Here is a 14018-nt window from a genome sequence, read left to right as displayed (position 1 = left end):
AGTTATGGGGACAATCTGGCGCCCAGCAATTTTAGGGGATCCTTGCTCCCTGCAAACCCATAGCAGTTGTTTTTCACCTTCAGCCTCTGGGCTGATGCGTTGACTGATTTCATTAAGTTATTCCAGGCTGTGTGTGAGAGAGTCTTCCTTAACTTGGAAAACATTTTCATTAACCTCCCTTGGCTTTAAAGAGTGTAATTGCATTTTAATATTTCATTCCTACATTATCATTCTGGAGACGGAGTCATTTAAGGGTGGATAATTCCTGCTAATGTAATTTTAAGATACAGTAATCGGAAGTCTGGTCTGGTCTCGCAGTGTGTTCGTTCAGTCTAGAAACCACACTTGGGACAGCGGTCAGCTTTAAAAAAAACAACAACAAAAACCGGAGTTCTTCCTTTCCATGTGATAATTCACTGATTCACTTGGAAACTTCTGAGGTGGGTTTCAAAAGCGGCAAAGTTTTGAAGGTGATCGGAGATGATCTATGAAGGCACCAGCTTGCTTCAAGCTAAGCAGGTCTGGGACTGGGCAATGCCTGGATGGGGGGTGGCTACAAATAATCTCCAGTGGTGCCAATGGACAATTCACACACACACACAAGAATCCTAGGCATGTGGTGATGGTGTGAGAAACTCCATTGCTGTCTGTGGCGATCACCCAAACTTAGGAATGGCATAGAAGGAGTTAAAAGGAATAACCAGTAAGAACCTTTAGGGGGCGGAGTTATGTGGGCTAAATAAACCCCTCCCAGGGAAGGAAGGGGGTCTTTTGGTCATGTCTTTAGTCTTGTCTTTTGTCAGGGTCTTGGTCTTTGTCTTGGGGGCTTGTTGTGGGTATTGAGAGGTAGGAAGGAGGGTGGCAAGGGAAGGAGTAGGAACAGGGGTGGGAGAAATCGTTGGGCACTGCTGTTAACAAGAACACAACCAAGAAAGAACTGTTTATTCAGAAACCACATGCTTACGTACCAAACTTCAAATAAAACAGTTTTTTCCAATATTCTCCTTGACTGAACTGAGTGAAGTAAATACCAGACAGACTGGTTGGTGGCAGCGGTTAATTAACAAAGTGGTGAGCGCAGGTATCAACGGACCGTTAAATGTCTGGGGGACCTGTGCAGGTTGAGCGAATCGCCACACTGTCTTGGAAACTAATCCAGAATGCGGCAACTAGACTTGGCGACTGGGAGCGGCCGCCGAGACCATATACCACCAGTCGTAAATGATCTACATTGGCTCCCAGTACGTTTCCAAGCACGATTCAAAGTGTTGGTAAAGGTACCCCTGACCGTTGGGTCCAGTCGCAGACGACTCTGGGGTTGCGGTGCTCATCTCGCTTTATTGGCCGAGGGAGCCGTTGTTTGTCTGCAAACAGCTTCCGGGTCATGTGGCCAGCATGACTAAGCCACTTCTGGCAAACCAGAGCAGCGCACGGAAACGCCGTTCACCTTCCCGCCGGAGCGGTACCTATTTATCTACTTGCACTTTGACGTGCTTTCGAACTGCTAGGTGGGCAGGAGCAGGGACCGAACAACAGGAGCTCACCCCATCATGGGGATTCGAACCGCCAACCTTCTGATCAGCAAGCCCTAGGCTCTGTGGTTTAGACCGTGTTGGTACTGACCTTTAAAGCCCTAAGTGGCTTTGGCTCTGTATACCTGAAAGAGGTGGGGTGGGGGGAGCACTATTTTGGGAACCAACTAGAGCTTTTTTCCAGCCAGAGCTCACCAAAGCTCAGCTCTGGCACCTCTCAGGGGTGGCATTGCTATTTTAAGAGAACAAGGGAGAAGTTCGTGATAAGCTCTGGCCCCTCTTTTTCTAGAAAAAAAGCAGTGGAACAAGCCCACCTTAATGCAGCCTTGGGGGCTACAGGATTCTTTTAACTGGAGATGCCAGGGATTGGACCATTTGAGTTACACCTTCATGCAGAGGTGCATTAAGACAACATCCTGAAAAAAGCAGAGCTTGGAAGTCTGAGCGCCTTACAAGATGCTGTCTGTTTAAGCAAGAGAGGCTGGTGGACAAGACTTGGGTCAGTATGACACTGATTCTCCTGTGTGAGCCATTTTTGCTGCCTCCCCGCCTCCCCCCACCCTGCCCAGATGTTAATTTCTTACATGGGTGAAGACTGTATTATGGCCATTTCAGCAAGAGTGCATGTGGCTATTTTATGAAGATGACTTTTCATCCTTCGGCATAAATTGCTGAGCCGTGATTCAAAAGCGTAATGTCCACTAATTTCCCCGTCTCCCTGTAAGTGACTCTGACAGCCACTTCTCAGGCACGCCAATCCTCTGCCCTGACTGCCAAATGGACATTCAGATGATATAATTGTCTATAGATTCGGCTGCTGCAGGAAAGTGGAGTGGCACCAATTTAAACATCTCCCGTCTCTTTGTGACATCCCCCCCCACCCGCTTTCTTACAGTCACCCATCAAGCTTGAGGTTTCCTCCTTGCATGCCTGCGAAAAAGCCAAATGATCTGCAATTACTGCAGGGTTGGAGTCTTTGCACCTTTTCTATCTCGGCACCTTTCTTGGCGATTTGAGATAAGGCGGTACAGTGGCACCTTGGTTCTCAAACGCCTTGGTACTCAAACAACTTGGAACCCAAACACTGCAAAACCGGAAGCAAGTGTTCCAGTTTGCGAACGTTTTTCGGAAGCCGAACACGCTCCATTTTGAGTGTTACGCTTCTGATTTGAGTGCCACACTTCCGTTTTGAGTGTTACGCTGAGGTCTGTCTGCTTTTGCTATTTATTTTACATTTTTGTGGCTCTTTTTTGTATTGTTTTTGTGACTGTGTGGAACCCAGTTCAGCTACCGATGGATGGATGGATTGTGTGACTGCAGTACATTGTTCATTGATTTCATTTTGTGGATCAATAGTCTCATTAGATAGTAAAATTAATGTTAAATTGCTGTTTTAGGTTTTTTTTAAAAAAAGTCTGGGTTAATCCATTTTGCATTACTTTCTATGGGAAAGTGTGCCTTGGTTTTGGAACGCTTTGGTTTTGGAACAGACTTCCAGAATGCAGTGGTGTAGCGAGGGCAGGGCATTGGGGGTGGGGCGCCCCAGGTTCCAGCCTGGGAGGGTGACACTCTGCACCACCACCCCCGCGAGTGCGACTCCCAAGCCGCCGCCCAGCACCCCTTCCGCGTGAGCAGCCGCCACACGGAAGGGGTGCCAGGCGGCAGTTTGGGAGTCCTGGCAGACTGCGCATGTCTGCAGCAGCCCGCATGATGTCATGATGCATACACTACGGAGCGAGGCCCCGCCCCCGGCAGCCAAGCAGCTTGGTACGCCTCTGCCAAAACAGATTATGTTTGAGAACCAAGTTGCCACTGTGGTTTGCTTGGTTTCCAAAGAAGTTGCAGCTGCAATCCTGTATCATTATCCAATGTAGATTGAATCTATCATGGTGTTATAGATTGGGAGGAACTGCCCCTCCGGAACCCTAGAAATTAATAATAATAAATAAACTATGAGTTTTTGATTACTTGGCATGTGAAGGGAGAAATATAAGCTGCAGAGGCCATTGAGAGCTATGGGCAATGCAGTGGAATTTGGTGCCAAGGAGTGTGGTGGAGTCTCCTTTGGAGGTCTTTAAGCAGAGGCTTGACAGCCATCTGTCAGGAATGCTGTCAGGAATGCTTTGATGGTGTTTCCTGCTTGGCAGGGGGTTGGACTGGATGGCCCTTGTGGTCTCTTCCAACTCTATGATTCTATGATTCTAACTGTCCTCCTTCCTTGCCCTGAAATGTGGACAGAAACCGGGCATTTGGAAGTTTGCCATAGTAACATGGTATCAGGTGACAGGGAAAGAGAGTTTTGAGCAAGAGTTGCTGAGGAGAAGAATAAGGGGGGAGAAGAAAGACTGGATCCATCTTGGGCAGGCTGGCTAGGAGTGATGCCTTGGACTCCAGAGCTGCACTGCTGTGGGCGACAGCCCCCTCTTGAAATGACCATGCTGTAATATCTGGACTCCCTCCATGCAGACTAAAGGTGTAAATAGGTGAATAAACCATATTTCTTAAAGCTACATCTGTCTCCGCTGTGCCTCAATTCTCCGAAGGGACACAGACCCTGGGTGAGTGCTGGAAACCCCCTGGGATTTTGCCACCACTCAGAAGAGAGATGGGGAGGTGCCCAGTTTTTCTAACATTATTTACACCCCCCCTTCTTCCAATGAGCTCAAGGCAGCACACATGGACATCTCTCTCACTCTCTTATCCTTACAACAACCCAGCAAAGGAGGTTAGGGTGAGGGATTGTAACTGGCCGTAACTGGACTGAGGCTACCTAGTGAACTTCATGCCTCCTGGTCCAACCACTTTGCCACATTGTCTTTTCTCCTTTCACACTCTCATCCCCCATTAATAAAAACAGTGTGTCTCTGCCCCCCCCCCCCGGATGGAACAATATGCAATTACAGTGGTTAAGTTGGATATGACGATTTAAAGCAATGATTGAGTTAAGAAATATAGTATAAAGAAATAGATATCAAGAAGGATGCTGACAAGCTTGATACTGACAGTATCAAGAAGGATACTGACAAGCTGGAATGTGTCCAGAGGAGGGCAACCAAAATGGTCAAAGGCCTGGAAACGATGCCTTATAAGGAACAGCTTAGGGAGCTGGGTATGTTTAGCTTGGAGAAGAGAAGGTTAAGGGGTGATATGATAGCCATGTTCAAATATATCAAAGGATGTCATATAGAGGAGGGTGAAAGGTTGTTTTCTGCTGCTCCAGAGAAGCGGACACGGGGCAATGGATTCAAACTACAAGAAAGAAGATTCCACCTAAACATTAGGAAGAACTTCCTGACAGTAAGAGCTGTTGGACAGTGGAATTTGCTGCCAAGGAGTGTGGTGGAGTCTCCTTCTTTGGAGGTCTTTAAGCAGAGGCTTGACAGCCATGTGTCAGGAATGCTTTGATGGTGTTTCCTGCTTGGCAGGGGGTTGGACTGGATGGCCCTTGGGGTCTCTTCCAACTCTAGGATTCTATGATTCTATTCTATATTAGAAAATCATGTGGAGGGTTTGAGGGAAGTCACGGCCCTAAAAGGCCAAAATGTTAAATGAATGGAAAGACAAATGTGAAAGTTTTTCCCCAATGTATTTATATAAAAACAACAAAAATGATATTTAAAAAATAAAAATAAAATAAAAAAACAACTTTACATTCATAAAGATGTATGAGCACCGTGCCTTCTCACAACACATCTTCTCCCAAATTTATTCGCCGGAAATAAACCTCCTTCCCTTCTCTGCTTACCTGTTTTGTACTTCTCCCCCTCCTTCTGAAGCAAGCTGCACACAGCAGGAATTTCGGATGTGATGTTCTGCTAAGCTGTCATTACCCTCGCCCCCTCCGCTCCTCATTTTCCTCTTAATTAAACAACGAACAGCGACCTTTAATAATTCCTGTTGAAAGATGAGACGATTCTGCCATGCTGATCTGCCCTGGCAGCTACGGGCCCTCTGAGAGGGGTCCGTTGACGCGTTTGCAATTCACAAGATTCCCCTTTGCATATTAATGCCACGTTCCTAAGGTCATTCCCTGCTGGTGTCTGGTCTGGGAAACGGCTTCCTTTGGGGACCGCACTGCAGGGGTGGCATGGTGCGGGCATCCGGGGAGAAGTTCGGAGTTGGGGGGAGTTGCTTGGGCCCAAACAAACCACAAGACTGCAAAACAGAGGGAGGAGGGTTGGTGAGGGTCGACTAACCAATGGGCACTACGTTGGCAGTCCTTGAACCAAAACATGGAGGTAGCCTTCACACTTCCTCTTTTCTGCTTTGTGGAACTACAGTCGTACCTTGGGTTACATACGCTCCGGGTTGTGTACTTTTCGGGTTACAAACTCCGCTAACCCGGAAGTGCAACCCAATGCGCTCGCGATTTACGCATGCACAGAGCATTTTTCGGGGGTTTTCTGTCTTTTCGGTCTGCGCATGCACAGAACGAATTGTTCGGGTTACGTCCTTTTCGGGTTACATACTGTAACCCGGAACGGATTAAGTAAGTAACCCGGGGTACCACTGTATACATATCCAATATGCACAAGCAATTGCTATATGCAGCAAGGAAAGATATTCTGTACCTATTTTATTTTACTTGTTGGCATCTGTCTGTCTTGCGATACAATGGAATGTGCCTCTTAAAAGGGAAAGGCACCCCTGACCATTAGGTCCAGTCACGGACGACTCTGGGGTTGCGGCGCTCATCTCGATTTATTGGCCGAGGGAGCCGGCATACAGCTTCCAGGTCATGTGGCTAGCATGACTAAGCCGCTTCTGGCGAACCAGAGCAGTGCATGGAAATGCCGTTTACCTTCCTGCCGGAGTGGTACCTATTTATCTACTTGCAGTTTGACGTGTTTTCGAACTGCTAGGTGGGCAGGAGCAGGGACCGAGCAACGGGAGCTCACCCCGTCGCGGGGATTCAAACCGCCGACCTTCTGATCAGCAAGCCCTAGGCTCTGTGGTTTAACCCACAGCCTTGTTGTTGTTGTTGTTCAGTTGTTCAGTTGTGTCTGACTCTTCGTGACCCCATGGACCAGAGCACGCCAGGCACGCCTATCCTTCACTGCCTCCCGCAGTTTGGCCAGACTCATGTTAGTAGCTTCGAGAACACTGTCCAACCATCTCATCCTCTGTCGTCCCCTTCTCCTTGTGCCCTCCATCTTTCCCAACATCAGGGTCTTTTCTAGGGAGTCTTCTCTTCTCATGAGGTGGCCAAAGTATCCCTGCCAAGAAAACTCCATGGACAAAGACTACCCACAGCCTTAGCAGCATGGAAATGACTTCCCTGGGATGCAAACCTGGGCAGGGTGGATGGAGGTCCTGGGCTGCCCAGATGTCAAGACCCCCTCTCAGCCTTGTTGATGTGGTCAAAAGGAAAGCAGAGTAATAAATGTAGCACCAACTTAGCTGCAAGGGTTACTCTTACACGGCTGCCTGCTTCTTGATACCAAGAATTCATTTTCAAAAGCACTTTCCCTGTTACATGCCTGCCGGAATAAAGAGCAGGGGTGATCTGTTTTGTTGGGAAAACTGGACACGGAGGAAGGGTTTAATTTCCTTCAGGAGTGTGAATCACCCCCAAGAATGAGATAAGCCAACAGGCGCATGGTCAGCCAAGCCAGTTGCTATGGTAACAGCCCAATGCCATCAATATAAGTGATTCTGGCACATCAGCTCATTGTGTCCGGGGTCTTGTGCTGCGTGTTGGGGTCAGTCTTGTGAGGGAGTCTGTCTGGAAGTGTGGAGTCGGAGTCTGTGTTACGTCTTCAACTGCTGGAGCAGCAGAGATACTTTCTACTTGTACGTATGTATCTGCAAAAGCTGTATGTATCAACATCCGGAACTGTTTTATTAAAGCCTTATCTTCTGCAACAGTAAACTATTGGGACCTTAGGCTGCCTCTGTGGGGTGAACGGACCTGGGGGCAACTTCCGCTACGTGGGTATCTCACCTCAAATCACCAACACATCTCCATTCCAGACTTTCCTCCTTGTGCAAGGCAAGTTACTCATCCCCTGGAGTAACGTTGCACAGAGAAGCTAGGGTGGCTGCAAATGAGGAAAAATCAGTCCCATCTGCACCCCGACCCCCACAATGAAGACCCAACAGGGAAGTGTGCCTATGTGAATTCTTTGCAGCCTAGTGGTTTATCCCCAGTGGGACTGGGTTATGCTCTCTGCACATGCATAGAGGTATACCACAGGTATGTACTTGGGGAAGCATGTATCCAAGATGAGGTCCTCGGTGTTGTATCTCCCCCTCCCTGTTGTCCCCAGGACAATCCTAAAATGTGCTCTAGAGAGGCCTCCAATCCTCTGGAGCAGATTTTGAGGGTGTGCCGGGGGCTACAGGCAACAAAAGCAGGAAATTCCACCAGGCAAGGCGAAGTCTGTTGAGTGAGTGGAACAGCAGCATTGGATTTTGAATCACAGTATTGCTGAGTTGAAGGGACACAAAGAGCCCCCATCCCCCTGTAAGGCAGAAATCTCAATGAAAGAAAGAGAATCATATTCAGTGCCAGATTTACGTATAAGCTAAACAAGCTATAGCTTTGGGCCCCACATCCTTCTCATGTTTTGACCTGTTTACAATGATTTTGTATATACATTATAAACATTTCTCGTTCTTTTTTAGATTTATTGTCTTCTTGGTTCCTGAGCTTCCCAGTTAATTTCGCCATTTCGGCATAGTCCATCAACTTCATTTCCCAGAATTTTTAAAAATTGCAGTACAGGTCCATCACATATGATAAAAGGTTATTTACATTTCCAGCATATATTGGTGCTTGTTCTATACATTTTTTGCTAATTTTACTGGGGTCAAATACAACTGGTGCATCCTTTTCATGTTATTTACCGGTACTTTCAATCAAGAACATGCCCTAAATTTCAAATCTATTTTCCATAGCCTCTCCCAGTCTGTAATTATGTCCCACATCTTTCGCCTGGCTGCACATTTTTCAGTCCTGTGCTGTGGCACAAATCTGCTGGCTCACACCACAGCGCAGGATGGGTCCCAAAATGGGTCCAAAAGGCTCGAACTCTTACTTCTCCCCCATGCCTGGCCACTCTTCTCCCTCCTTTGGCCATGGCTTTCCAGCTGACGTACTTCCAGAAGCCGGCACCACACTTCCGGAAGTGGTGGTGGTTTCCGGAAGTATGGCTGTTTGTGGTGGCTGCAATCATGGCAGAGGAGGAGGACGCAAAGGGAGGGAGGGAGTTGAGGGGGCGGGGTCTGAGTGAGAAGGGCGGGGCCTCCATCAAGGTCATCTTCTGAAGAAGTATCTGAAGAAGTGTGCATGCACATGAAAGCTCATACCAAGAACAAACTTAGTTGGTCTCTAAGGTGCTACTGGAAGGATTTTTTTAATTATTTTTTTTGTTTTGACTATGGCAGACCAACACAGCTACTGAAATATACTTGGAGTCAAGTGTGAATTTCATGCTCTTTATTCAGCTCATAGTAGTGAGGAATGCAGTTCCCCCAAAACGTTTGCTTTATATACACTATTTACACAATGGGCCCCATGTGATTGGCTAATTCCGGGATACTCCTGTATGCCAATCGGAGTGCAGATTCACTTCCACCTGGAGCTGGATTGGGTGGCTCCTGCGGACCAATCAGACTGCTGCAATCTCAATCCTATTGTTCTGGGACCAGTCAGACTGCTGCAATCTCAATCCTATTGTTCTAGGACCAATCAGACTGCTGCAGTTTGGATCCTATTCAACTCAGTACATAACAGCTAGCTACCTACCTAGAATCATAGAATCATAGAGTTGGAAGAGACCACAAGGGCCATCCAGTCCAACACCCTGCCAAGCAGGAACTGTAACTGGATACCTGTAACTGGATCTTCTGATTTGCCACACTCTGGTTTTGGAGGGTATTAAAAGCACACTCAACTCTTTGGCCAACACAGATGGAGACAACTCTGCTGGCGAAGTTTGCCAAGTGCAAAGAGCGAAATCTGCAGCGGGCAAGATACTGGCGCTTCTTGCTGCAGCTTTTAAAGTCAGTGAGAAGTCCACCTCGGCTTCTGTGTGCTGGGGTTAGAAGCTGAGCTCTCGCAGTTCGTTTTCCTCCCAAACCCACAAGGAGAAACCGGAGAAGGCCATCGTGGAAGTCGTTCATCCTCACACAGATGGGGATTTTTGTGGGGGATGAGTTTTGGCTGCATGAGCCGGGGCTGAACGGCCGCACTGCCATCAGGATGTGGTGTTTGCGTGGTGATGCCATCTGCAACCTGGCAGAGAGACATCCTCTCCGGGATTCTTCTTGGAGCGAGGCGTGGGCAGGGCCCACAAAAAAAGGTCATTGGGAATTTGTTGGTGAGATGCCAAGGGTACTATCCCAATTTGTCCTGGGGACAAAGAAATTATTTATTTCAACTATCCTGATATTTGTTGGATGTCAAACTCAGCCAAGAGTATAAGGTCGAACAGATTCCTCACTGGCCTTGCAGACAATTTCATTGTCCAGAAAGTGGGAGAAGCAACAAGAGGATCAGCCATTTTAGATCTGGTCCTAACCAATAGTGATGACCGTGTTAGTGGGGTAGAAGTGGCAGGAACATTAGGTGGGAGTGACCATGCTCTACTGGAGTTTATTATACAGCGGAAAGGAGCAACCAAGCATACTAAGACTCACATTCTAGATTTTAAGAAAGCCGACTTCAGAAAACTTAGGGAAATGCTGGGTGAAATCAATCCCATGGACGGAAATACTAAAAGGGAAGGGAGTTCATGATGGTTGGGAGCTTGTTAAAAGGGAGATATTAAAAGCACAACTTCAGGCAATACCAGTGAGACGGAAACAAGGAAGGTGCCTAAAGAAGCCAGTGAGAGCTGTTCAACAGTGGAATTTGCTGCCAAGGAGTGTGGTGGAGTCTCCTTCTTTGGAGGTCTTTAAGCAGAGGCTTGACAGCCATCTGTCAGGAATGCTTTGATGGTGTTTCCTGCTTGGCAGGGGGTTGGATTGGATGGCCCTTGTGGTCTCTTCCAACTCTAGGATTCTATGATTCTATGATATTCAAACTATACAGTGAGGGGGGGGGGGAGTATTTGATCCCCTGCTAAATTTGCCCCTTTGCCCTCTGGCTGGTTGACAGGGGATCAAATACTTTTTTCACTCATTATAATGCGCATCAATCTCTGACTTCTGTCTTCTGGGGGTTTTCCTGTTGTTATTCTGTCTCTCACAGCTACAGTAAACCTACCATTAAAATTATGGCCTGGTCATTTCTTCGTCAGAGGGGCAAACGAGCAAATTTAGCAGGGGATCAAATACTTTTTTCCTCTCACTGTATATACGTGGTTGGTGCAAGTCAGCCGAGGGCCTGACCCCCTGTTTTCACCTGGCTTCCTTCCATAGGGTTGACATATATCAAAAAGTGAAAATCCAGACAGAAATGTTGTTGAACTTTTTTGGACAAAGGAATTGGCCGTTTCTGAGCTATTTCTGAGGAAATCTGGCAAAAACAATGCTACCAACACTTTCCCAGATTGCTTGCGGCTGCAATATTCCGAGTATTTCTGGGGAATTCCAGATGTGTGGCCCCCTGTTCTCACCTGGCTTCCTTCCATAGGGTTGCCATATTTCAAAAAGTGAAAATCCAGACAGAAATGTTGTTGAACTTTTTTGGACAAAGGAATTGGCCGTTTTTGAGCTATTTCCGAGGAAATTTGGCAAAAACAACACTACCAACACTTTCCCAGACTGCTTGCGGCGGCGATATTCCAAGTATTTCTGGGGAATTCCAGATGTGTGGCAAGTCTACCTTCCAACTCGAGGCATCTAACTCAGCTCCCAATGAACTTTTTTGAGAAGGGAGAAATGAGTACCAGAACGGAGGAGTAAGGGATTTTGAAGCAGGATATAAAACTAAGTCAGAAATGCAGGGATTAACATTCACCAGCAGTGTGAGATGGGGCAACAGTGCATAAACATGTCCTCTCAATCCCAAGGAAAGATCCTCCACTCATATTTTTAAAACGCTATTGTATACCTAACTCAAAATGCTGTCACAAATACGTGAGGTAGGCCTTTTCTCCAAGCGTGTGTGGGGAACGGCAACTCCCATCATGCCTGCCCACTGGCCATCTTGCTGAGGCCGATGGGAATTGTAGTCTAGCCACACCTGGAGGTTCCCCCACACCTGAGCAGTGCTGTCAAGTATCCCGTTTCCCCCGGGATTCTCCCTTATTTCAAGCAGTTTCCCGCTGCTCTCCCTTATTTTTTATTTCCCTTAAATTTCCCGTTTTTAATGGAAGCAGCTCCTCCCCTGCTGGCCAGGGACTGGGTGGGAAGACCTCGCCTACTTGGAGAGAAAAGCCTCAGCCCTCAAAGCAAGTGGGAGCCGTTTCCCGTGCTTACAGGGGGGTGTATTCCTCCCCCCGCATCAGCCCCTATCCGTTGCAGCCGAGCCCCTCAGCCGGCCAATAGGGTTAGCTGGTGGGTGGAGCCTGGCTGCCTTTGAGCAGCTGCTGCTTCCTGTCCTGTTTTGATGGGATCAGACAAGAAGACGATGGGGCTCCATCGCGCGGAGCACATGGCTGCCCTCCTCTTTGCTCCGCTCCGAGCCCGAGCCCGCTTGGAGTTTACATTGCTGCTCCGCCCACTTTTGCTTCTGGCTCCGCCCACCACTGACATGTGACTGTCCCCGGGATAGGTGAGACTGCTGATCCCTTATTTTCAAATCCAAAACTTGACAGCTATGCACCTGAGTTAATCAGTTGCAAAGGAGGATTGGCCTTCTGCAGACCCTCCAAGTGTCCCTATTTTCCAGGGACGTCCCTGAATTCAGGATTTTTAGTTGTTCATTCACTTGTCTTTTAATTCATTAAGCGGTTGCATTTAAATAAATTTGTATATTGCTAACACTCGAGATCTTAAATACACATCCCAGCCTCCAGTTCTGCTTGGTGCTTGCAGAAAAATTGCCTGGCAGAAAGAAAAATAATTAGGTCATTTGGCCTTATTTATTTACTTTATTGTTTAATAATAGTAATAATAATAATAATAATATCCTGTCCTTCTTCCCTGAGGAGGCAGGGCAGCATGCAGATATACAACTTACAAACAAAAACATTACAAAACAGTTTGAAACACTGTAGAAATAATTAGTTGAGAACTTTTCTAGTACTGTACAGTTCAACTTCAGTTAAAAACACAGTTCCGTCCAATGTTCTTGAGGTTGCCGGCGACAGTGTTCCTCGGCCACTAAATGCCTGGGTAAGTTCTCAAATACCTCCTGCAAGTTAATAATGATGGAGACGGGCTCACGTCACCAGGTAGGGCATTCCACAATGGGGAAGTCACCACTGAAAAGGCCCCGTCATGGGTTAGCGTCAAACAAGCAGCCCATGGGAGGAGGGAAGATGCACCGTGCCAGATGTGGCCTACATTGGGATGGCAGTGAGACTCTTGATGGCTCAAGCAGGACCTGCGTGCCTAAGGCAAAGGGCCAGATGACACCCTCACCAAATCCATGCACAAAAGTTGGTAGTAAAGTATTCCTTCAACACCAGAGATGGGATGCTGTATTGCAGTGCATTTGAGGGAAGGAGGCTCCCTTAGGGAGCACAGGCCAGCCAGCGTAGAAAACACCTAGCCCTCTCCATCTCCAGCCCCACAGTATCTGCCACCTAAAGCTAAGGATAGGGGAGACTTTAGATTCAGGTGGCATTTAAAGGTGAGCCCTAACTAATTCTCACTTTGCAGAACAATATGCAAACCAAAACACAGCGATCCATTGAAACTCGCCCTTCTTCAAATTTCACAATGCAGTTCCGCAGCCAAGCAACGTGCCCCAAACTGCATGCGTTGGGTATATATAAGTGGAAATTGCATGCAAAAACTGCACGTTGCTTTGCAAAAATGTGCATATTAGGCAAAATTTCATACAGATTGTTTTCTGAGGAATTCTAAAATTCCGATGAATTTTCATGAGGACTTTTTTTAAAAAACAAACAAACACCTGAAACCCAATGTGGACTGGAAACATGAGAAACTCCGAGAAACCAAAATTTTATTTGTTTGTTTGTTTGTTTGTTTGTTTGTTTCTATACCGCTTTATATTTTTAATAAAAATCTCAAGGCGGTGTACAGCATATTCAAATCAATCAGTAACTAAAACAATAGCCGGGTGATGTTCCTCCAGCCTCATGAGGAGCCCCTTCAGTGGGGCTGGGGAGTGGGGGTCCTGCCCCATAGGCCAGGTGGAAAGGGCCTTGACAGATTTGTGCACCCCCTGTTGAATGCAAGGGCTCAAGCAGCCAAATTATTCCACAAACCGCAGGGAAGGGTAAAAAGATGAGTGGAATTATGTAGAAGTTGTTGCCAGAAATTTGTTTTTGCTGTCTTCGACGCCTGAAAAAAGAAGTACGGCACACAAGGGTGGGGGGGGGAATTCACCCAGAAGGCATCTCTCCTATTCTCAGGCAGACCCCCCTCCCTGTGTACTCCAGTACTGCAATCCATCCTACTCAAATT

The sequence above is a fragment of the Lacerta agilis genome, chromosome 9, assembly GCF_009819535.1.
Source record: "Lacerta agilis isolate rLacAgi1 chromosome 9, rLacAgi1.pri, whole genome shotgun sequence".
Classification (NCBI taxonomy): Eukaryota; Metazoa; Chordata; class Lepidosauria; order Squamata; family Lacertidae; genus Lacerta; species Lacerta agilis.
Note: the sequence above shows the minus strand (reverse complement) of the source record.